We start from the raw sequence: 26,134 nt of genomic DNA, 5'->3' as shown, positions 1-26,134 counted from the left end.
GAGCTGTGAGGTTGAGCCATCACTCCCAAAGGAATATGTGGCAAAGAAGGTGACTTGAGTTTATGTATCCAGGTTGGGCATCCTGGGCCTAGCTCCCATGTACCATGCATGTTTGGGGCAATTTGGGGCAGACCACTCCTGGCCTAGGCTAGTCTTCCATATGCCAGTTTCCTTAGGTAGATCCTACCAAGAGCACAAACTATGTGCAGAGGACACCGGGCAGCCTGTTCCTGAAATTCTACAGCCATCTGCATGGCCCCCAAAGAGGATGCGTTGTGGGTGCTGCTAAGAACTGAGTTTTCGCTAATGTTCTGCCAAGAATCTCGGGCCCATTACTGTCCCCACAGCCTTGGCTTCACTTGCCCTGCCAGTGCCTTATGGGGCCCGACACTAATTCTAATGTGTCCTTTCATCCTGCTCCTTTCTGTTTGTTCTTTCTACAGTAGAATCTTGAAGAAGTTTCTCTTCCTCGTCACTGAAGGGCTTACTTACATGGACCATTGGCAATGTTGAGAAGTAGAAACAATTTGCTTATGATACCTTCCCATCAACACACTCAACCAAAATGGATGCTGTTCTTTGAGAGCTTGATCTTTGTTAACTGTTCATTCATTTAACCAACATTAACTGTCCAATTACTATATGGCTCGTACCCTTTTATGCACTGGGGATATTTTGATGAAAAAAATAGAGAAAATGCCCGCTATTGTGGAGCATGTATTTTACTAAGTGTGCCCCCAGAATCAAAAGCTTTTACTGGCTAACAGTATTTTTTTGCAGGGGGGAAGATTTGCCCTGAGCTAACTGCTGCCAATCCTCCTCTTTTTGCTGAGGAAGACTGGCCCTGAGCTAACATCCGTGCTCATCTTCCTCTACTTTATATGTGGGATGCCTACCACAGCATGGCTTGCCAAGTGGTGCCATGTCTGCACCCAGGATCCAAACCGGTGAACCCCAGGCTGCCGAAGCAAAACGTGCAAACTTAACTGCTGCACCACAGGGCCGGACCCAAACAGTATTTCTTGATTGCAAAGGAATGATCTTTAAACAGGTGCTCTTGACTATTCAAAGACTATCTTAAAGAATTAAGTCAAATGATAGTGAATTGTAGCAATCTATTACAGTTTATTACAGGAAATGTGGTGATGGTTGACCATATCTTTAAAAATAACAAATATTTCTTGTTAGCCTGTTTTTCTTATCCAAAAGAAACCTATTATAGCTGAAAGAGCCCTGGATTTGATATCAAAAGATAGAGGTTCAAATTCTGTCTTTGCCCTGTGGTGTGCTTTTTGGCAAGTTATTTTACCATTCTGAGCATTTGTCCCCCTTCTCCCCTCTTCTCCTAGGAAAAAGGAGATTCTAACACTCGTTGAGAAGTAGTGAGATAATATATTTAGCAGCCTAGGCTGGCCTGGTGCAAAACAAGGGCTCAGCATATGGATGCCCTCTCTGTGGAAAGTGCAAGACCTGAGCAGCTTCAGCAGAGTCCTTGATCCCAGCAGGAGAGCATTGGATATCCAGATCCTGCGGCTCTTGGGGGGCTGTGTCCATGCCCCGTGGGAGGAGAGGGTCGGGGCAGATGGTGGACCCCATGCAGCTGCAATGGCCTGGGGCCTGGCCACTTCGCAGCTTGCTCTCCTGATGTATGAAGCCCTTCCCTGGAGCCATTTTCTTGTGAAACAGCCTTTATTTGCCCACTGTGGTTTGTTTGGAGTGAAAGCCTGTGTTAACTTCCTGCAGGCCTTTTTAATGACAGACTCCAATGTCCTCAGGAAAGACAGAGAAAAGCCACTGTGGAGGCACAAGAGGAGAGGCCCCATGCTGAATTATGCTGAGGCTGACAGAGGACTCACACTTGTGTTTTATATGAAGCTTAATTTATTTTTCACTATTATAAAAGTGAATTATATTGCTCTTTGTTTCTCTAATTCAGAGGAAGAAGAACCATTAGCCACAAAGTAAAGTGTCGATTAAAATGACAGTGCTGTGGGTGAATCCCTCCAACCACCCTCATGGAGGTTTATTTAGGATGATGTAAGAAGGGAGAAGACCTGAGATATAAATTTGGAGCCTCCTGAATTGTACTTGTAACTGGGGTCACAGAAGGCCAGGAGGAGATTCAATTCTCATTAGCTTCAATGGGAAATTTATGCTGGTCAAAAAAGAAAATACAAATAAATAGACAGCAAAAGCACCTTTCATTGAAAAGACATGAGTGATATATGGACTCAGTACCCCGAGGCAGGAATAATGATTCGAGTTGGTCATTTCTACTTGATCAAGAAAGGAGAGAAAAAAAGGAAAAAGAAAGAAGATAGAGAAAGCAATACTATATGATTTTTTTTGTGCTAAAATTTGAGGCAAAATATCTTTAAAATTATCTATTTATCCCAATGATGGATATAATTATTTAGACACGTTGGCAATAAAAATATCTGTTGTATGTTGGAATATTAGGGCTTTATGATGAGGGATAGTATGTCCTAAAAGCAATCAAAATTATTTTCTTATCTTAGGCATTATCATAATGATACCTAGCATCCTTGAGAGGAAAGAAAAAATTCCTTGAAAACAACCTTAATTTTCATGTAACTTTAAGAAACATCAGTGAACCAGGCCAATAAATTTACTGGATCCTATTGTGATTGACTTATGAAGGCCTCAGTCTAAATGACTATAATTGCTGAAAAGCATCCTCACAAATGGGGTTAAGTAGAATTTTCTATCAGCAGAGTTCACTACTTAGCCCTCTTCAAGTGGGAAAAGATTTTGGATCAAACTATTGGAATTTAGGGTAGAAACAAAGAAATAAAGCTTCTCCCTGGTAGACATGATACAGACGTGTTTTGAAAATATTTGAATAGTTATAAACACGAATTAGTAGTTGTTGATTGTGATTTATTAAAGCAATGGAAACAATGGAAAGTTAAGACCTCAGTTTGGTATTTTATGCATATATATGTGTGTGTGTGTGTACATATGGGTGTATATGTGTATGTGTGTTTGTTTATATATATATATGTATATTTGGTTGCTTACTTCTGCCCTGGAGTGTGAGGGTGTGAACGATTCCTACTGACGTGAGATTTAATTACTCTCCTGCTTTCTTCTACTTTCTGGGTTTGTGGGAGAAGAAGGAGAACTTGAACCCTCCCGTGTCAAGATCCTTCTCAGCTGCTGAAAGATGCATGCCTGAATTGGAGTAAGCTTCGTCCAGTCCAGCACCTCAGTGAGGTTGGGGATGTGCAAGCTGAAGTTTGTTTATTTTATTTATTTTTGAGGAAGATTAGCCCTGAGCTTACTACTGCCAATCCTCCTCTTTTTGCTGAGGAAGACTGGCCCTAAGCTAATATCCATGCCCATTGTCCTCCACTTTATACGTGGGACGCCTACCACAGCGGGGCGTGCCAAGCAGTGCCATGCCCACACCCAAGATCCAAACCAGCAAACTCCGGGCCACCAAGAAGTGGAACGTGTGCCCTTAACCGCTGCACCACCAAGCCAGCCCCTTGAGGTTTGTTTAATACAATGTGTTTCAAGAGCACGGTCATAGGATGCCAGGTGGTCTCCAGAGTCTATCCAATTGTCCATAGGAAGTTTGGCAAGCTCACAAGAGAAAGCAACGTGATTATTTGGTTCATGCACAGTTTGTAAGTTTAAAATGTTAGAGTATTTTTAATTTTCACAGAAATCCTTTGGGTACTTGCTATTTTTATCAAACGTTTTGCATGTGTTTAAACAACTGGGGCGGTCAGTGCATCTTGACTAATATTAAATTCACAGGAGTGATTTGTCTCGGCAATGGTATTTTCAATATTCAAACAATAAAATCAGTTGCTGTGTATTGTTTTTGTTAAATGCCTTTTATTCTCACTAGTGTGTACTATTATATCCCCAATCGATAAAAATGGATGGATGACTCAGAAATACTGCATTGAATATAAAAGGGCTATTAAAAGGAAAAGATTATACTCCGATAAAATTATGATGTAAATAGTAAACAGGTCTTCAGTGTGAATACAGAATGTAAATCTATATATACTGACAATTTCACATATGTAGCTAAATATTAAAAGTGCAAATAGGAAATATAACTGTTAATATCAAAAATAAATTTTTATTGGACTAGTGAGTCTTCCATCTCCAAATATGCCTGCTATGAAACTTCTGAAAACATTTTATGAAGCTGTCTATGTTTTCCTGTCCTTTTTGAATAAATAAAAGACACTGGTGTTTATTTTTAAAACAAATGCAAACTAATAGATCAGGACAAAATGGAAAATTTTATCTCTAAAGTCAAAGAAGAGATAAGAATGAGAGATGCTTAATTCAGTTTGTCTCTTGATAGCAAAAACTAATATAAATCTTGTTATTGCCAAAATGCTTGTAAAACCAACCATAAAATTAATGATAGGTCTATTGCACAGAAAGGAAGCTGAACTAACCATTACCAAACAAGCCATTACCAAAACTCCTTTATCCATTGATATTGTTGCATATTCCTTTACAGCAGGAGGCTATTATGATTAATGCAATCCCAATTTGACTCAAAGGCATCGCCAAAGGCGTCCTCATGGCCCCCGCAGCATGGTCTGTTTCCTTTCCTGGGTAGTTTTAGATATCTGACATACTTCCATGTGCACATTTTGCTTGATCGTCGACCTCCTAGTACCACAGTGTCATCATATTACAGGGGCCGGTTGGGTATCCTTGGTAAATTTGTTTGACTCAGCTCAGTCCTTCCTTAGAGGCAACCATTATGCTAGTTGGTTTGCTTCCAAGTGAGTACAAATCATATTATACCTTTGCAATCAAAACAATGTAAAATCATGTGCTTCTTTTTTAAAGTTGATTTTCTTTTGGCCTTTTATTTTTTGATGAAGAAGATTGGCCCTGAGCTAACATCTGTTACCAATCTTCCTCTCTTTTTTTTCCTCCCCAAAGCCCCTGTAGACAGTTGTATCTCCTAGTTGTGGGTCATTCTAGTTCTTCTATGTGGGATGCTGCCACAGCATGGCCTGGTGAGTGGTGTGTTGGTCCTTACCCTGGATCCGAACTGGCGAACTCCAGGCCGCTGAAGGAGAGCAGGCAAACTTAACCTGTCGGCCATGGGGCCAGCCCCCTAAAGTTTATTTTATAGACACCAATTGGGATAAAGTTGATCTGTCTTTTCCCCTGTCCTTGTATATTTGTTTTAAGGCAAAAGCCAATTTTCTTCATTTAGTTATGTCTATTTATTTTAGAATATTATTTGAACTTGAACATTCTAGTGTATTTATTGTTCGTTGTGCTCCACATCATTGTATCTACTCTCTATCTGTTGTGAGCGTGCTAACAAGCGTTCCAATTTACAGTCGGATGGAACCAAAAATGTGTTGCATATGAATCATTTCTTAGTATAGGACACATTCTCAGCAGAGGGAGAAATGAATGAAGGTTTTTTGTTTTGTTTTATGCTAAAAATTCAAACTGCAGAAGAAGATAATTTCTATTTAACTGATTGTTTTATGAGCTCTGATGTAGACTAGAGAATATGCATTAGCATAAATGTTAATGTAGGACCCACTATATGTGAACAAGGAACATTGTTGCTGTGCAGATGAAAGAGTCTGTGCCTGGATTCTCAGCCACTAGGTGGTTTATTCACAGAGAACAGTTGGCCACAGATAATTTGCCTCTTAATCTCAAATCAGACTGGGATAGAACAGTAAAAATTGTCAATATAACTAAATGGTAATCAGTTAATACAGGTAGAACAAGACATTACTTTTCCACACTGAGGTCTGTTGGCTTTCAAGAGAAATGGTAAGCAGACAAGTCTTTGAAATGAGGATTGAGATGAAAGTATTTCCTCATAACCTAGATCAAAAATAATAAACCGTTTCTGTGATTTCCACTGGCTTTCTCCTAGATTAGAACACATCAGGATTTCTTAGGCAATCCAAATTTTGGTCCTATGTTTCAATTACTTAAAAATTAACTTTTTCACCAACAATTAATAGTTTTCTTGACTGCTCGGTTAGGAAGAAAATTGATGTTTAAATTTTGTATAACAACATGATTGCTGAAAATTTGCCTTTTTCCTCCAACGTCATAATTTTATTTACTTTTTGTAAAAGAACTTGATAGGTTAAACGATGCAAGAGAAGATGACAACAAACGAACACCAGGTAAGACTTTTCAGATCTGAATTCAGCCAGCATTAAGAATGAGGACTCCATTTGCAAGATAAAAATGTAACCTTTCAGGTTTTGAAGGTTGATATGACTATTCGATCAGAACCCAAAAGTGCTGGGAGTAATTTTCATTGAGACCCACTGTCATATATTCATCATAGGCCGACTATGTCCATGTTCAAATTAAATTGCCAGAATTATCTGTCAGGACAAACATGGGCCACCACTCCTCCTAACATGAAATTATGTGGTTTAGGATTTTCTAATTTTGTTTAAAGTAAATATAATAGTAAAAGAAAAGAGAACCAAGTGGATGAATAACAACTACTTTTCAACCTACTTAACCATCTTTAGGCTAAATAGAAAAACTTCAGAAAAAGTTTGCAAAAAGTTTTCTTGCTGCCAACAATATGAAATAATTTTTATTAAATCTAGTACATTTAATAATATATTCTGAATAATTACTAAATGGTGTACAGATGTCAAATGGTCCACTGACATAAAAAAATTGACAACACCATTCTAAAAAATACCCAATCACTCAAAATAAGCACAATGGAAAAATTTAATACACAATCAGATTAATTGCACTAATTATCACAATTTGGAAATGGGAAACTAAATATATTTTATTTTAAGTATTCAAATCTATTGATTGAAGTAACATAACCTTTATGATTTTAAAAGAAAAATCAGGGAATTAGAATTGCAGATGCCAAGATAGAGGTACATTTTTAGAGAACGAGAAGATGCTGAGTTTAAGAAGAATGCTGACCTTACTGAGATAAGTTAGTGGGACGAACACATGACTGCCAGATCAATGCCTTTTGTATTCTAGATGCTTTGTTCAAACCACCCTATTCCTTACTCTGCCTTAACATCCGCTATCTCAAACACATTTATTCACTTACTTCTTCACACACAAAACGTTAATTGAGCACCTACTATGTGCTGGACACTGAATTAAGTGCTGGCATAGACATTGAACACAATAGACCAACGTTCATACTCTCATGGAACTTGCATCCTACAGAAGGGAAGTAGAAAATAAACAAGCTACGTAATTAAAAGCATAGTGCTTTGATTATATACGTTCAATTGTGTTAAATGTGAGTAGTTAATAAAGCAGGAGAGGGGATATGAATTATCACGGGTACCCAGGAAAACCCTTAACAAGAAGGTAACTTTTTAAGAAAATAATAAAGGATGAAGGCAGCAAGCCTAGCCATATCTACAGAAGAAGCTTGTCGGGCAGAAGGAAGAGCAGGTGCAAAGCCCAAGAGGTGGGAACATTTGTGATGTGCTCAAGGAACAGTGGGAAAGTCAACAAGGCTTAAGTATAAAAGAAAAAGTCAGGTAAGTATTGGGGTAAGGCAGTTCATATCTTAGAGGTTTAGCAAAGACTTTTGCTTTATTTTGCATGGGATGAGAAATCTTTGGATGGTTTTGAGCAGAGTTGTGACATAATCTGACAATTTTTTTAACCAGCTCAGTATGATTGCTGTCACTGGGGAGACCAGCTACTAGCTAATCCAGATGAGATACGGTGATGATTTGAACCAGGTGATGACAGCAAGAGGAGTACAAAGTGCTCAAAATCTGGGTATCTATTTTCATGGTAAATCCTTCCGGATTTGGTGATGGAATAGATATGAGCTGAAAGACTAAGGAGGAGTCAGATTGACACAAGCGTTTTGTCATGAATAACTGTAAGGACAGTATTGCCATTAAGTGATAAGGGGAGAACTGCAGGCAGGGCTTAGGGTACGGAATAACAGGTGTTCTTTTTAAGCATGCTAAGTTTGACATCAAGGGGAGTTTGAATACTAACATGGAAAGCTGGGCTTTGGGCAGGGAGGAGCAGGCTGCTGATATTAATCAAGATTCTTCTGCAATAGATCATGTATGTGAAGCCTGGGTCTTAGAGCAATCACTCAGGGAATGATCTGGATAGAAAATGGACCAGGTCCAAGGACTTAATTCTGAGGCATTATCATATGTAGGGGCAGGGAAGGAAAAGGGGAACCAGGAAAGGAGACTGAGACAGAGAAGCCAGGAAGGCAAGAAGGAAACCAGGCAAGAGTGTTGTCCTGGAAGTAAAATGGAGAAAATGCATCAAGGAATAGAGAGTGATCAGCTGACAGGTCAAGTAAGAGTTGAGCACTTGGTTTAGCGTTAGTGACACAGAAGTCACCAGTGATCTTGACAAGAAGAGTTTTCAGAAACTGGTGAGGGAAAAACCTCACCAAATGATTATAGTATGTTCAAGCGAGTTTGAAAGGATATACTTTGGATTAGCAGGGATGGACAACAACACAAGGGGTTTTGCCGTATAGGTGAGCAAGAAATGGATGAATAGTTGGAGGGAAAAGTGAGCATCCAGAGATGATTTTCCTTTTTCGCTTTCTGGAGATGTGTAGTGTCAAGTATTTAAGGATGAATAGCAGTGACACACAAAAAATGGAGTAATGAGGAAATGCTAGTTGCTTGATAAACTCTAAAATATCATTAGGTTAAATCAATAAAAGTTTATTTCTCATTTACATAACTCACCAGTGTGAGTGCTCCTGTTCAGTGGGCAGCTTTCCTGTATTTAGTGATTTGGGGGGTATTTGAGTTTGTGGGGACATTGGGCAAATATTTTTTTATTGAGGTATAGTTGACATATAACATTGTATTAATTTTAGGTATACAACATTATGATTTTATATATGTATATATTGCAAAATGATTACCACAGTAAGTTTAGTTAACACTCATCACCTCACATAATTACCGAAGAAACCTTTTTTTTTCTTGTGATGAGAACTTTTGAGATGTAGGATTTTTTTCTTTCTAATTGGAGAAATAACAGGATATTTTTATGTGATAGGAATGATCCAGCAAAAATGTACATATTCAACACCTGCTTTAACCAATATTCCCCACTCCAGCCATGAATATTCACAATAAAGTGATATTGTGATATTCAATGATGAAGTGAGAATGTTATTTAGAAAAAACTCAAAATGATCTATATTACAAAGCAATTGTACTAAAGCTTCCATTTCAACTTTATTACATCAAAATTGCCAAGTCAAAATGTCACATAAACCCAGCTCCTTCATATCCTTTTCCTGTTCTACTTTTAAAACACTTATAATGTCATAGTAATATATCCCTTTTAAAATGCTTTCTTTCCTTGAAGTTTTTGTATTTTAAATCTTCTATCTAAGTTTAGAATGAAAAGCTTTTTTCTCTTTAAGTAACTTCAACTTCAACTTCAAGTATGTTGTAGAAATATTTTGAACGTCAAGGGGATCCTTCTTATTGCCTTGATCCAGAAATCGTACCATGAACTAAGCTGGTGCTAAGAATGGTAGTTTTGTTGAGGTGTCACGTAAGACTGGATTAAAAAGGATGGTTCTGTTGGGGTGTCACATAAGACTGGATCAAGAAGCATAGTTATCTTAAGCCAGGTTCCCAAGAGGAAGAACCTGAGACAGACTTCCGTGTATGTGATTTATCAAGGATGAGCTCTCAGGAGAAACCTGTAAGGGGATGAGGGGAGCAGGATAGGACAGAGGAAGAAGCCAGGCAAAGACTTGGGCTTAACTGGTGACTGACTTCAGCCTGATTCCACAGGCGGCTCAGTCACATGAATTTCACGTGGTTGTCTCTCTGTGAGATGAGGCGGTTGGGCTTTTGTACTACGTGTTAGCCAGTCAACGTCTGTAGGCTGCCCTCAGTGCGGCAAGGATGGAGCTTAGCCGTAAAGAGCAGTCACTTCTCAGGCAAGGCAGCTCTTGTTCTGCCCAGGCCAATTCTCAGGAGAAGGGAGCATCTGGGAGCAGTTAGCAGCAGCTGGAGAGGGACATGCCACCCCAGGAAAGCGGATCTGGGTGGGGCAGCAACAGCATCCACTACAGTGGTCTCAGTACCTACCATCCGGATAGCTCCACGTTCCTCCTAGGAAGGATGGTGCAGGTTCAAGGTCAGCATGGGTGTTGTTGATAGCTACTATAACACCAACAAAAGGAAGTGAAACATTCTAGAAACTTGATTTGCCCAAAAAGTTAGTATACCAACTTTTTTTCACTTCCCATTATCATCTTATCATTAGTGTCCAGGCAAGCTGATTAGGACAAATGTTCACCTCTGCCTCTTCTGATGAGGCTACCCACAGAGAATCTCTGGGAGCTGAGGTTCAGAATCATCCTCTCTGCTACCTGCTGGAAGGAGAGTTCCAGTCTATTGTGCATCCTTGGTCATGGTCCTTAGGTGATATTCACAGTAAACGACAATGACACTGCACTTGACACTTACGTCTAAATTCCACATTACTTTTCGTTCATGTCAGGTAAAGTGCTTTAATTTTGTAGGTGGTTGACAATAACCACTATAACTGCGTCCCTGAGATATCCATACGAGCTGACTCGATGCTTTGCATTTATGCCTTTAAACTTGCCCGTAAAATTTGGCCTATGTACCTAGCCACATACTTTTTAAAAATATGATAAAATATTGTTGTGAGGCAATTCTAGGAGTTGGGGTGGGGGACCACTTAGACATCAGACAAGTGTTCAGATTTTGGTCCTGCTACTTTATAGCTAAATTTGGCCAAGTCATTTAACTTCATTGAGATTCAGTTTTCTTAGCTTTAAAATGGGAATAAAACCAATCCACACTCCTGCTCTCAAGGATTTTAATGAGCCTCAACATAAGACAGAAAAGGCACCTCGTATAACATCTAACTTCTTAAATCCCTTCTCTTCTTTCTCCTTCCTCCCTTCTTTCCTCTGCAGAAAGTGGGTTCATGTGTTTTCTTTTTTCCTCTTGCCCTTCAAAGGATGTCATTTGCGCTAAGTTCTGACGCCAGGCTGTTGTCCTGTGATGTCTGTTTGCAATCTGTCTTCACTTATATGTAAATCACCAAGTCCTCAGCACCTCCTCACTTTCCTCAAAAAAGAAAAAGAAAATTCACGCATGCCAAATATATTAGAGAGAAATAGAACATTCTCTGAATCTTCCAAAAAGAAAATGCAGCAATGTCCACATTTTCTTCCTACCCACCCACCAGCAATTTGCTCCAAACTCTTCCTCTCAAGGCTATTCTTCAAAGCCCCTTCTGGCCAAGCCCAGCAGCTCTCCTCCTGACACCACTACAGAATCTCCACCTGGCCTCTATTAGGCTGCTTCTTGTGCGGTTTTTGCTAACACTCCAAACTCTTATTAAACTGAGTCTTTCCAACAAATGCAATTCTCTAGTGAGAGGAGGTCTAATAAAAAATAAATAAAGTCCCTCCTTCTTATAGTAGGAAAGCAGGCAAGTGGAGGGGAGGATGAATTTAATACAAAACAGCTTCCTTGTGCTTGGTAGGAAAACTATTTCTACCGGTAATCTGCGATCTGGAGCTCCTCTTGCTTTTAGGGTCTAAATAATCGTGTAAACTTCATTTGTTTCATTTGAAACTTGGCTGTCATTTCCTGTCAGGAGGAAAACAAGAGAAACTCTGACTACACGTTCATCTCCTGATTACCTGTCAGCCTCGCAGGAACAAGCATCTTGCAATTTGTCCCTGCCCAGGCACTTCATCTTCAAACAGAAACTGCATCTTAATTATAGCCTTTAATGGGCTGTTTCACTCCAGGATCAATATGTCTGACAAAAACCAAGCTCTGCTAAAAGCTCATTAATTCTCATCTGACTAATTCAGGATTTGTGATGATTTTGGCAGGGACCAAGCTGAAGTTTGCCTCTTATATTGCTGCTTACAAAGGTTTAGCTTGGCCAATTAATTGGGAAGAACAAATTTGCCCGGGAAGTATTTACAGAGCATCTATTTGCATGGAGATAACAGGCTAATAGTAGCTTCTAGACTGCTCAATTCCTACCAGGCAACCCAAGTTAATCACTATTTTCTCTCGGTAACCTGGACTATGAAACTGCAAAGTGTAGTGCGTCAAAAAATATCTACAGACCCACTAGTTTTATTGCCTCATGGTCAATGCCTTTGGTATATTGCACACATCCCTCATCCCACCTCTGATTTCAGCCACAGCTGTAGTAGACAATTCCATGTAGGGTCCAGCTCATCTCTGCAGGCAACATCCAATCTCCAGGACTGGATGTGCATGTCTTGTTGCCCTTGTGCCAGGGCCTCCTCTGAACCCACAGGAAGGGCAGGCCAGAAGTGTAGGGGGTTAATGCCGACAGAGGGTAACGCTCCACTAATGGGAGCTGGTGGGTATAATGACGGACATGTTGGGAGGCATTCCGTAAGCTTCTCAGGAGTCCTGGCAGAAGTGAGCCCCTACGGCCAACAGCTGTGATCTTGATCATGTGCACTTGTATTGGCTTCCTGCTTTCCTCTCTCACTCTCCCTGATTCATAGCATCACTTCCCAAATAAACTACCTGCCCCCACTTTGCTTTTGAGGGAAACCTAAGGTACCCCCTCCTTCAAAAGTATGTGTGTATCTGAGATGTTTGCTCATTCCTTAATCCACTCGTTCCTTGGTAAATGCATTTCTTTCTTGTACTTCCTGGGTTTAGGATGGTCCTTTGGAAAGTGTCGAATGGGCAATGTCTATCTTCTTTTTCCTTTGCTGCACTTACAGAACTTTTTCCCTTCCCCCTGATGTCCTTTTCCTGGGTTCTCACAGTCTTCTCTGCAGCCCTCTATCCAGTTCTGATCTGTCCCTAGTGCCATTCCTCTGCCTCCTCCTTTTCCCCAATATTAGCATAATTTATTACCCCCCACCCTTCTTCTGCCCTATGTTCTGTTTCTCAGTAACACAACCCCAAATAACGAATATAGTAGATGGATCCATGTCAACAGAGCTCATGTATTTTTATGTTACTCTGAGAAGGTAAGAAGTACATGGTTTCACCAGGACCTTCTAAGCAATTGAGCCCTTTCTATTATCACTCAAATCATGCCTAGATTTGATCAGATGGAGACATGCCAAGTGCTCCTGCCTTCTTGACCTTTAATTGTCTCAGCTTTTGGAAAGTCACCATCACCTGTTCTCCTCTGACCTCCGTGGGTCTTCTTTCTCCATTTTTTTGGTCTTCTTCTCTTCTTCTTCCTGTCATTTAATTCCTTGTTACTCATAATGTGATACAATGACCAGTAATATTATTTAAGCCTGGAAGTCTTCTACAAGTGTAGATTCTTGGGTTCCTACACCACATCTACTGAATCACAGACTCTGCATTTTTAAAAGACCCTCGGGATTCATATATACTCTAAAGATTGATAAATATTGCAACTGTTGGTGGTTTCCTAGGTTGGCAGACCTGTTTCTCTTCTCACTTTCCAAACTCTTCCAGGAAATGTCTCTGCCCTCATAACACCAGCTACTGTCCATGAACTGATGACTACAGCAATCTATTTCCAACTCAGCTCTCTGTTCTAAGCTCACGCTCATTTGTGCAGCTGTTCCATTGCCCACTGGACATGTACATCTGGATATCTCACAGGGGAGCCTGGCTCAAGATATGAAAGTGTGGTTTCTCTAGGGAGGCCATTGCTGATTGGGCTAGCCTGGCCATTCATATCAATTGGGCCCAATTTAAAACTAGTTTGGGCGATTACCTGTTGCCATAGTAAAAAAAAAAAAAAAAGTTTTGTCCTTTCTTGAATTTGAAGTCTAGGTACCTTTTATTCTAAAAAATCAGTGACTTTTTTAACTTTTATCCTATCAACAAACACCCTTGTAGTGGATGCCATGTATTCCTTCAGATCCGGTCTTCAGGGTCAATACAGCTGACTCCCTGCTGCTGGAGATCTCTGCAGTTGCCCTCCTTACTGGAAATTGTCCGAGGCTGCAGGAAACTCATTTTCTCAAAGGTACAGCCATTCCCAGGGCGTGGCCTGTGGCCAATGATGGGCTGGGATGGGGACACAGAGGTCTAGTTGGCTTGTCTCAATTTGGAACAACTCTGAAGGGCTCATTCCAGCTTCAGAGCCCTCACAGACCAGCTGAAGCCTCAGCTGCCACCACATTGTGGATCAAACTCTCTACCCAGTACTGCCTGCTCACTTCCCCACAGGTCTATCTCCTGAGAGCACTTCCCAGCACAGCTTCTGTATGAAATGCTCCATCCCAGAGCCCATTTCCAGAGAATCCAACCTAAAATACTGCTGCTCTTGCATTACTCCCTATGTTACCGAATGCACCAACATGCATCCTGCTGCCTGAACCAGACAACTGCGAAGAATTTTTGACTCTTCTCTCCCTGTTTCAGGCCACATACTAGGATGTCAGTGTTGCACTGATTCCTCCTTTCCATCTTTATGACTGTTTCCCTAGTTGAAGCTTTTATCCGTCTCTTACCTGGAAAGTTGCAACAGGCTCATAACTCGTTTCCTCGCTACAACCTTAATAATATTTCTAGAATTAAGAAAAATGATGGTATCATTTACAATTCTTCAGTAACCTCGCATTCCCTCAGCATAAAATCCAAACCTCATATAACACCTACAGTATTCGGTTCAGTCGGTACCAGGCTTACCTCTCTCAGAAGAGTCATTTCACTGTGTTGCTATGGGTTGTCAGACTCTCTCCATGTGTAAAAGTGGCCTCCTGGATGCTAAGGATGTGGTTTTCTATCTCAGTATCCCTACAGCCTTGCTCCAAGTACAGCATCTAGTAGGAACTGAAGTTTCCTGTAGACATCCACTCAATTCCCCCGTGTGGGTTATTCCTCTCCTCCCAGCCATTCTCAATTCAGGAAATGAACTCCTTTCACTGTTTGCTTATGTATCTAACCTGTCACTTACCTTTACTTCTTAAGCACAACCATTTAAACTTGAGGCCATAATGATCCACTAGGAATTCGCTGGGGTGACTGGGCAGCCAGGATTTACAGTGCTCTGCCCATGTGATTCCTTTTATACATCCTGTAAATTTCAGTTATAGCTACACTTGTCTGTGGCCGGTGTGGACAAGGCTAGCTCCTTTTTGTAATTTCATAATCACAATAAGGTCATAAATCTCAAGCCACCTTCTTTTTTCCTGTCCTTTTATTGGGTGGCCTATTGCCTGAAGCAAGGACTTTCAAAGGAAAATGTCAGCATTAATAGACAGCCACTCTAAATGAGCCAGGCTGTGCTGTTTCAAGGTTATGTGAAGTTCATCCACACATCTTGACTGAAAGCTCAGGATTGAAAAATTGTGAGGATTTTCTCTGTGACCAAGTGACCATCTCTATCCAGAGTTGAAGAAAAGGGTGACGATACGAGTATTCATATGCTAGTGCCATTCTTATGCCTCACCCACGTGCGTCTAGTCCTTAGAAGAACCGTACAAGTAGTTTGACACCATGGAAACTTGCTCAGCCTTCCTGGATATATAGCCATCTTCTGCAACACTACTATGTAAGTCTGTCCCAATGACGCCTTCTATGCTCGCCAAAAAATTGTTTTTGAGAATTGAGATTTTTTAAAATAAAAATTTTATTTTAGAACAGTTACAGATTGACAGAAAAATTGGAATGAAAATACAAAGAGTTCCTATATCCTCTACACCCAATTTCCCTCATTATCAACACATTACGTTAGCATGTTTCTTACAAAAAATAAATAATAAACCAATATTGATACATTATTATTAACTAAAATCCAACAATTAATTCATATTTTCTTAGTTTTATTTTAATCTAATGTCCTTTTTCTGTTCCAGGATCCCATCCAGGATACCAATTTATATTCGGTTGTCACGTCTCCTTAGGCCCCTCTCAGAGATGGCAGTTTCCCAGACCTTCTTTGATTTTGATGACCACGACAGTTTTGAGTCAATATTCCTCAAAGAGACCTAAGATATTTTGTGGAATTTCCTCAGTTGGGATTTGTCTGATTTTTTCGTATGATTTGGTTGGGTTTATCAATGTTTGGGAGGAAGGCCACAGAGGGAAGTAACATTCTCATCACGTCATATCAAAAGTACATGCATTTAACATACATCATTACTGATGTCAGCTGTGATCACTGGGCCAAGACAGTGTTTGCAGGTTTCTTCACAGTAAAGTTACTCTTTTCTCTTTCTTTCCATACTATACGTTTTGAAAGGGAGTCACTATATGCAGCCCACACATAAGGAGAGGAGAATTAATCTCTACCTCCTTGAGGGACAAATATCTACATAAATTATTTGGAATTTGTCTGCATGGAGATTTGCCTTTGGTCCTCTATTTATTTATTTATTCAACCATTTATTTATATCAGTATGGACCAGTAGAACTTATACTTTGGGTTATCATCTAATACTACTTTACATATTTTGTTATTCAGGTTGTTTCAGACCTGGCCATTGGGCTTTTTCAGTTGACTCTTGTTCCTCTAACATACCCCTATCATTGTGGGGATTTTTTTGATGTTTTGTTGGAGCACTTCCTTACTCTCTGATCCTTTATGTATATATCTATGTATATATATGCACACACATACATTATATGTGTGTTATCAGATATGTTACATTACATATAATATATTGATATATTATACCATATATATATATATTGTATTTGACATGCCTTGTAAATTTTTGTTGAAAGCATGGTATATCAGATAATGGGAACCGAAGTAAATGGGCCTTTAGTGTAGGATTTTATGTTAATCTGGCTAGCAGTTGAGCTGTGTTTGATGTTTGCTGTGGCTACATTGTGTTTATCTCCCCTGTTGCTTTGGCCTTCATAAGTACTCCTCCTCAGAGAGAGTCTGCATGCTGTGGCTCCCTCTGCTATACTCCACTGTTATTATACTGGAGTGCTGTTGATGTTGTGGTAAGGCGTGGCAGAGGGGAAGCATTCTATAATCTTATGATTAAATCTCAGTCTTTCAGTGGGCCGGTGTCTCTGGACTATGACCTTTGTGTTTCTTACCTTTTCTTTTTTTCCCCCTTAGATGACACAGGAAGGCTGAAGGGGATTGGAGGAGGAGGAATGTTCCTCACCTAGCTAGGATAAGGCTCCGGCAAAGTCTTTTTTCTGCAGAGTAGGCCTTCTTATGGGGAGTGCTGTGGGTATATTTCACGAGGATTACTCCACCTCCTGGGCAAGAAGCATGAAGGGATCTTTCTTGAATCTTTACTGTGAGAACCTGTGGGGTTCTTGGATGTAAAATCCATGAAAGTGTAGGGTCTGCCCTAAGATTGCAGCCCTCAGGAATTTTTCTCTCATCAGCTGCAGTTACAGCTGTTCAGGTTCTATGTCAGGCCAGGTCCTTCTTGCATGTATAGGTCCCAATACAGAAGCAATAGGAAGATCAGACTTCTCTCTGAGAAAGGACATTCTGACTTAGACTCCTGCCTTGATTTTTATCCATAGATGGAAGGGTACTATCCACGGAGAGGTTTAGGAAACTAACACTGAGTGCAATGTGGAATCCTGGATTGGATCCTGGAACAGAAAATAGACACTAGTGGAAAACCTGGTGAAATTGGGATGAAGTCTTCAGTTAAGAATATTAATTTCCTGGTTCTGATCATTGCACTATGGTGGTGTGTCATGATGATATTAAGGGAAGCTCAGTAAAGGGTATATGGAAACTTTCTGTTCTATTTTAGCAACTTTTGTGTAAGTCTAAAATTAATCTAAAATAAAAAGTTAAAGAAAGACACACAATAATTTATTACTTCTCACACTTCTGCAGGTTTCCTGGGTGATTCTTCAGTGTCTCACCTGGGCTCATGAATGCAATGCCATTAATCTGGTGGGTTCACCGGGTGCTGGCTCATCTGGAACGTGGGGGAAATTGGGGATCTCTTTTCATGTAATATTTTTTTTTTCTTGCTATGGTGGTTTCAGGAAATGGTTTCAAGATGGCAAAAACATAAGTTGTAAGTTTCCAAATGCCTTACCCTTGGTGGTTGTGCATCACTTCTACCTCATTCTGTTGGTCAAAGCAAGTCCTGAGGCCAGACCAGATTCAAAGGATAAGGAAAGAGACTTCAACTGTCAAGGGGAAGAGTGACATAATCACATCACAAAAGGTTGTGGACACAGAGAGGTATAATTCATGGGGGACACTATTGTAAAAATCTACAAGGAGCCATATTGGGCCGTGCCAGGATACACCAAGGAACAGATGACCAGGACACCTCCATTCCCACTGCTGTCACATCTCTCTTGCTGCAACCCTGGGGGAATATGGGCCTTCTCTCACCCTGAGTCACCTTTTCTGATTCAAATAATTCTCATGGAATAAAAAATAATCCCAGTTACTATACATCTCTCTGGAGAATATATTGTATTTGTGTGTATACAAGTATGTGTGGGGGTTTGCTTTGTGGTTTTTAGGTTTGTTTTATTCTATAGTAGCAAACTTGATTTTCTCATCATTAGCTAAATTCTATTTCCCAAACCTAAATTCTATCCTGATTGCAACATAGATGGTTTCTGTGTGTGAGTAACAATAATGGCTGGGAGTGAGGGACAGGGAGAGAGAAGTTCACTATTTCACTGTACTATTCACTAGAGATAATGTGGAGAGAGAATCACTAAATTTTCACCGAAAACATTTATAAATTTAAGCAGCCCTGGCTCTCTTTTTTTCACTAGAATTTTGTTGTGTTGCAATTGGAAAAAGTTTTGCTTTAAGTAAAATCAAATGAAGGTTAAAATCAACTAGTAATTGAACAAGAGAATAGAAATCAATAGTTTTCTATAGAGCAAGGAGGAAATCAATAAAAATTGGAAGGAGGACTCATTATCTATGTTCAGAGTAATCAGAGTTGAGAGAAATTCTACCATTGGTTAATTGACAAGGGCAAATAATATGTCGCACAGATAGGATTGTTATTTATGATTTGCTACTTGAAGGGGTATTACATTCAGGGCTTCCAATTATAAGACATGATAGAAAGTGGCATCAATATACATTTTATTTTAATTGAATTTGGTGTTCAAATAGAAAATAAAAGTGAATTCTCTCAAAAGACCTGAATTCTTGGTCTATCCATCTAGCTCAATAACCAGACTAATGCGTTTTCTCTTTTTTACCACACGTTTTGATGTAGCTTAAAAACAGGCTGTATCTTCCTTACTTCCACACAAATGGAACAGCAGTTTCTACTTGGGTCCAAGTCTCCCCGAGAGTTAATTTGTCAGGAATTGCACGTGCCCATGGCCAGCCTCATGTGTTTTTCAGACAAAGAGTGATAAAAAGTGGAGCTGCAGACAACCAATGGAGCCCCGAGCAGGTTTGTGCTCTTAATTGCTTTAGAAACTTTGAAATCTGGATAACCTTTCCAAGAAGGAGTATCTCTCATTTTTAATTATGTTAATATTTTTCCAAGATACCACATTTCATTTATGATCTTAGCCTGAAAAACTGAAACCTTCTTGATACAGGAAATGAGAAAAGCCGTCTGCTTTCATTTCAGGAGCTGGAGGATGGGGATAGTGTCATTTCTGCTGACTGCTAAGACAGTGAAATGTTACAACATAAACGATTTTGATGAAATAAAACTCTTGATGCCTGGGTATATAGATTTGAATATTATATCAACATACATATATGCTAATGCAGTTTCCCGAAAAGGGAAATAAATCAACACAATGAAAAATTATTACCAACAAATACTGTGGGTCTCCTGTTCCAATGGCAGGACCAGTATTTAACCAAATAGAAATAAGAGGATTATCACAAGAAAATAACAGGGAGTTTAGAGTAAGGAAACCTAGGCCCCCATTCTTTTTTCATAACCCGGGTATTTTGACCTCATTGAGGCTGTTTCCATTTCTACAAAAATGGAGATAAAAATACTGTTACCTGTATTTTATTAGGGAGGCCAAAATAAATAATATAGGTAAGTTGTATGTCTGTATCTACTTTTATATGAAAAGTTGAATGATAATAATAGCCTCTGCCTTTTCCCCTTAAGGTTCTCTAATGTCCTTGATGGCATTTGTAAGGTCTCTCTTGTGGAGGTTTCCTTCAGTGTGAGGAGTTAAGACTGTCTTGGGTTACAGGAAAGGTTTTACAGACAAGGCATGACTCCAAACTAAATCATGGCTAAAGTGACTTAAAAAATATTTACACCAGAACTTTATCATAGAAATGCATATTCCTTTTTTGGAGAACTATACACATATTTTAGTGAGCTGCTAACTTTTAACATATTTGAAAATTTCAACTTTTAGAGTTGAATTCTCAACTATGGCCTGGTCTTTCAACAACCACTTCTTGAGGGCCTCTGATGTGCCTGAAGCTGTATAAAAATAAGTTTGTGACTGGACTACAATGAAACTGATTTTTCTAACAGGGCTGGTAAATTTAATTCCAAGTCAATTCCAGACTAAGGGAAAATTAATGTTTACTGAATATCTAGTATGTTCCAATCATTCTGTCTTCCAAACATCATTCTGGGAAGTTATTTCAAAAGTCTATCTTCTATACGTGCCAATGAGACTCAGGAATTTTTGTAAGAGCACTTTACTAGGAATTGGCAAAAGCAGACAATCCCAAGTCCATCTGATGTCAAAGTCAAAGACCATGTCCTTCTAGTTAGAACAGTTGCATATCCCTAGGGATTTCAGATGTTTTATAGGCACGGCAATAAAATTAGAATATTTACATAATTTCTCAAGGGAACCACTGAGAAATAAGAGAGCATATGGGACCAGTAAGTTTAGAAGTACTTACCAAAGGACATCAGTCTTCCTGATAAGTGCACCTTGTATGTCCATGTAGTGAGAAGACCAATCTCCATTCCAACAAAAGGCACACATTTCAACTGAAGGATGACGAGATGAGATTTACAATGGATTACTCAATGAAAATCACTACTAGCCAGCAGCTCCAAGGTGATGGGATCACAAACTCTAAAGCCCCTGAAAGCCATGATTTATTTTCCTCTTTGGTGATTTGACATGTACAATTGCCAAAGCTCTGCCCCAAAGTAACACTACCCTGTAAACCCTATTTGTTGCAAGGCAGTGTTTCCCAGCAAAAGCACAATATCCCCAAACAGGTAATGTGTTCCTTTACTCTTTCATAGCATTGTCATCACTAAAATCCAGTCAGCCTGCCCTCATGCCATGGCCTCTCTTACCACAACGTTTGGGCTCAGGAATCATGCTGTGTGGGTTGACAGATCACAATGCCGGAGAAGTACACAGACAATTTGGCTGAAACACCTTTAAATGACAGAACCCTTACAGACACAAAGAACTCAGTCAGCTAAACAATATTAGGATCAGGCTTTGCCCTTTGTTGGAGCATTTTCCTATAGGAAATGAGTTTCATCGATCATTTTTGTCAAAGCCATTTTGTCAACGAGACACGTTTATTTAATAAGCAGCATGGTGTTGCTTTCTAATCACTGGAACACATAAGCACTGACTCTAAGTCCTTTTGCCCACTTTCCTCATCTGTGGATTGTCACACCATAAGTGTAGCCACTCTATGAATTGGAGAGTTTCAGATTAGAAAGCAGCAGCCCCCTGGGACTAAGGACAGGATTGGTGCACATCTTGGCACTGGGTCCATAGCAATCAATCAGGAAACATCCACTGAGTTGATTCTATCAGCAAATTCTTCTGTCATCTCTGAGGGTGATATGAAAAAGAATGCCTCATGTCTACACAGGCAAGTTTCTTAGAATCAAATTGGGTAGACAATAACAACAGCCACTATTTATTATGAATTCACTATTGAAATTCTTACATCTAATCCTCCCAATAAAGCTCTGAAGCTATATTATTATGCCCCTTTTATAGATAGAGGTTTACAGAAGGTAAGGAATTTGCACACATAACACAGTAAGCAATGAACGCAGGATTTGAACCCAGCTTTGTCCAGCCATAGATCTTAATTTTTATTCACTATGCTATAACTTTAATACCAATACAAGAAAAATTTAAAATTTAAAAATGTGAAAAAAGAAATATCAGTGAAAGAGATAAATATCAATACAGTATTACAATACAAAAAATGGTCTCACCCAGCGCCAAACATGTGGCAGAGTAATGAGGCTGCTGGAGTTAGGGAGAATGATTGAGCCAGTGTTGGAGGAGCTCACTAAGCGGATGGGCCCACTGGTGGACCTGAGAGCTGGACCCAGTCAATTGAAGCTCCCTGACCCCTGTGTCTTTGCAATGTACCTTCCACCCATGGTTCACATGTGGGAGCTGTTTTCAAGGACACAACCTTAAGAGGACAACTTGTTGAGACCATCTGGATGGTATACAAGCCTGAATACAACGTCTCTATATAAACTTTCAGGATTCTGCTGGGCTGGTGCAGAGAACCACACGTCTTGTAGCCACCCAAGACAAGTCTCATACGTGAGTTCCCTTCCTTATCAAACCTGCCACCTACCAATCTGGAGTAGTCTGTCTTTTTCAGTCTCTCTTTGCCCTCTGTGTATGGGACACTTTGCAAACCAACAGCCAGACTCTAGAGAGAGGGATAGCTGGGGCTTGAGAAGACTTCTGAGTGTTTAACTGAAAAAATTTACCATTCATCACTTTTCACTCTTCAATTTGCAAGCAAGTTTTTTTTGCCATGAATTAAGTGATATTATAATTGTTCTTTCTTTCAACAAATAGTAACGCATAGAAGCACAAGTGCTGGCCTTTTTTAGTGCAATGTCCTGTCATCGACCCAGCGATTGTCCTCTTCAGTCTCACTTTATTCTTCTTTTTTCTTTATTCAATGATGGTTTGTCCTAGATAAGGGAATTCACAACTCTGAAATGCTTAGCTAGCACTTGTTGGGCTCTCCTGGGTGCCAAGCATTGTGCCAAAGCCCCCACAAACACCATCCCAGTGAATTTTCTCAGAGCTCCATTATCTTTATTTCCCAAATAAGGAATGTAAAGCATGGAACACCTATGAAGCCCTTAGAAGATTAAGAAAGAAATTTGCTTCCAAACTTTCCTTCCCTGACACATTATGACTCTTGTCTCAGAATAAGCTGGAAACACTTAGTTCATGGTGCCAGAGAGAGAGAACATGCTCCCTTCATTCATGTATGAGGGAGTTCCCATTCTGTCTCACACATCTAACTTTCTAGAGAAAAATTTGTCCGTGCTCTTTTCTCAGTTAAATAGCGGACAGCCCATGTGTTGGTTTGGAGAAACAAAGCAATGAGAAATCTTGCCATAAATATTTTGTTTCTCTCCAGTTCCAATTCCCCCTGGGTTATTATAGTTATGGTTGACCAGACTAATCGCTTTTAGGATTTCAGGAGCTCCAGTAAAGCCTCCCAAGACCCTTTGAGTTTCTGGGGTGTAGAGATTATGTTTAATAAATTGTGTTCCTCTAACTCCTAGTTTAATGTCTGGTGCATTCTCTATATACCACAAATATCTGGTGAAGTGAGCTTGATTCTATAAAACTCACCCTATCTGATTTGAGTGCTTAAAACTACTTAACATGGGCAAGCACTTTCATTATATAGTGAAAGATAAGGCTTGATCCCTGCAAGGGGAGGGAGAGAGCTCCCACTGGCAAGGGGCACACCAGAGGCTTTTGAGGTTCTAGAAACATTGTATTTCTTGATTTGTATCCTAAGTACCTAAAGGCTCAATTGCTAATTATTCCTTTACTTTTTGCAAGCACTTTTCTGTATGCTTTATAGACTTTATGAAATATAACATATATGTATAAAAGTGCCTGCAACAAACAGAAAAGTGCTTGCACAATTTAAGGGAAATTGTAAACCAAACACTTGTGTCACCACCAAACCACTTGTGTCACTACCAAGCTAAAAGGAAAAAATAGACAAAAGAAAATGCCCCTAGCTGAAGTAATAATTTGACTCGAGTTCTTTATCAACGTGCATGACACTTTCTTGTGAGCACAAGGGAGGAAGGGCACTGCAGAGATGGAGACAGAGCATTGACAGTGAGGTTGAAGATGACAGAGAGCAGCTTGGGGAGCAGGTTTGCGGAGCAGATATTCTGTTCATATGACACGTGGAGAGACATGTTCGCCTCTCAGAAGGATAGCTGCTCTCTCCTTAGAGTGGAAAAAAGAGAAATGAACGTCAAATTTAGGGGGAGAGGGAGGTGATGTTAGGTAAGGGGATATTGGTAGGCCTGTTGATTGCACTGAGAAATCATAGATCTCCTAGATTAAGATTATGATGCTTGAATAATGCTATAGTATTACTCAAATAAAGAAAAAGATAGGAAGCTAAATCTTGGCACATGTCACACAAGAATCATTGATATGTTGATCATCTTAAAAGGTTACTACATTTATAAATCAAACATGATATATCACCATGCAATGGAGGATTGCTGATCGGTATTACAAAAGGGCATCGATTAACTATGGTGACTTGACATTTGTCTCTTTGTTCTTCTGTATGAATTGTTCTAGGTGACAGGCTGTGATTGTGAAAGTCTGAGCTCTGGAGTGAACCAAGGTAAACGACGGTCCTGCAGTAATAAAATGTCCGCCCCTGTTTGCTGAATGAATCCTTCCGGGAAGGTGACTCTTCCAAATGGGATGGGATTCCACTTGGAAAGATAATAGTTAGGCACTTTTTCACTAGTGGATAAAGACCCATGATTGGGGATTTCATTATCCCCTATACAGAATTTGTTCCATCTTCCCATGTTTAAATTCAGAAGACCAATGGAATGGAAACATAGAATTAACTTGATTGGAGCAGAAAGCATTCTGAAGTGAAAACCTCTCATTCTCTTGGTCTGTCTTAGTGAGGAATCAAATGTGATTTGTGTTGTGTGGAGATGATTACTGATGGTAATTATTTTAAAATATCTCTTTTCAAGTCTTCTGCATGGCAATCAACGAAGAATGTGAGAGGTTAGGCATTACATTACCAGAGTTAGCAGCAGCATATAATTTCTTAATTATGCATAAAAATGAATAGCAAATACCTGCAGAAGGACTTCCTGGATTTTCTTTGTGAAATGAACTCTGGAGTACACATGGGCCTCTGAGCCTAATAAGAGAATCTGTGGTTCAAAAGCCATGAGAAAAGATTCTTTCTTCTTTCTAGTAGCTATGTGACTAAATCTCAGTTTTCATATGTCTATAATGGGAAAAACGGGAAAAAGAAATTAGAAACCCTTTCTTCTCAGGGTTGATGTATGAATTATGCTAAATAATATTACAAGCTGCTTATTGTAATGTTTGGCATGTAATACAGGACACTTAACAAATGGTAGCTTTTGTTGTGGCTATTACTATTACTATCCATGTTAGTATTACTACTACTGTTTATACTACTAGCTTTGATCAAAGCCATATATAATTCAGGTAGAATAAATTTAATCGAGATGAATGTCACTTGGGTGGATCATTTTAGAGTTCAACATGGACATGGAAGTGAAAACTAACATGAGTCATTAAGGTAAGTATTCTGAAGAATGTTATAAGACAGAGGGTCTGTTGTAACCTTTTCCTAAGAGGATCTCTGTTTAACTCAGGCAAATTTTTTCTCAGGTTTCCTTTAGAGTGGCATGTGCCATTTGAATGTGGCAACCTTAAAATGAATTAAGATATTTACTCACAAATTCCAACCCTGCACCCTCGAATTTGGGGAAAAAGTATGTACATTTTTGATCTATTATGAAGGCTTGTCAAGAACAGATGAAGTGTTGTGAGTTGTTGCTATTTGTGTTCATTTCTTCTTAAAGTAAACACAGTACTTTACCACTCTGCATCCTTTCTTAATTGTTCCCACAGAGCCAGGCAGTTTGTTGAAGACCTTACGCTGTCAATGGCATGGATCTCCAACTTTTTGAAGATACATTTATGAGCAATGACAAGACAGAGAGATTTATCTATAAATAGTCTTATTTATGTTTGATTGGTGGTGGTAGGGGGAATCTAATAAAAAAAAAGATGTTTTGTATAACGAGAAGGATGCAGGCTAGAACACATTTTTAGCTAGTTATATGATCTTTCGGCTACTCCCACCCATCCCAGCAGACTTCATGGAACCTAGTCAGGACAAACTGGCATCTGTCAGTTTTTCTACCTCCAGAGTA

General features: G+C 39.5%; 2 long non-coding RNA genes across 2 annotated transcripts; both read left to right on the top strand.

The window, feature by feature from the left end:
* Positions 1-9,316: 9,316 nt before the first annotated feature.
* Positions 9,317-18,390, top strand: LOC124231859 (uncharacterized). Its single transcript, XR_006886705.1, has 2 exons — positions 9,317-14,013; positions 15,848-18,390. It is a non-coding gene; the product is annotated as an uncharacterized LOC124231859 (long non-coding RNA).
* A 752-nt stretch (positions 18,391-19,142) lies between these two features.
* Positions 19,143-24,540, top strand: LOC124231860 (uncharacterized). Its single transcript, XR_006886706.1, has 3 exons — positions 19,143-19,363; positions 22,390-22,451; positions 24,495-24,540. It is a non-coding gene; the product is annotated as an uncharacterized LOC124231860 (long non-coding RNA).
* The last annotated feature ends 1,594 nt before the right edge of the window (positions 24,541-26,134 follow it).

The sequence above is a fragment of the Equus quagga genome, unplaced genomic scaffold, assembly GCF_021613505.1.
Source record: "Equus quagga isolate Etosha38 unplaced genomic scaffold, UCLA_HA_Equagga_1.0 HiC_scaffold_100_RagTag, whole genome shotgun sequence".
Taxonomy (NCBI): domain Eukaryota; kingdom Metazoa; phylum Chordata; class Mammalia; order Perissodactyla; family Equidae; genus Equus; species Equus quagga.
The sequence above is the reverse complement of the archived record's forward strand: the minus strand, read 5'-3'. Positions and strand labels throughout refer to the sequence as shown.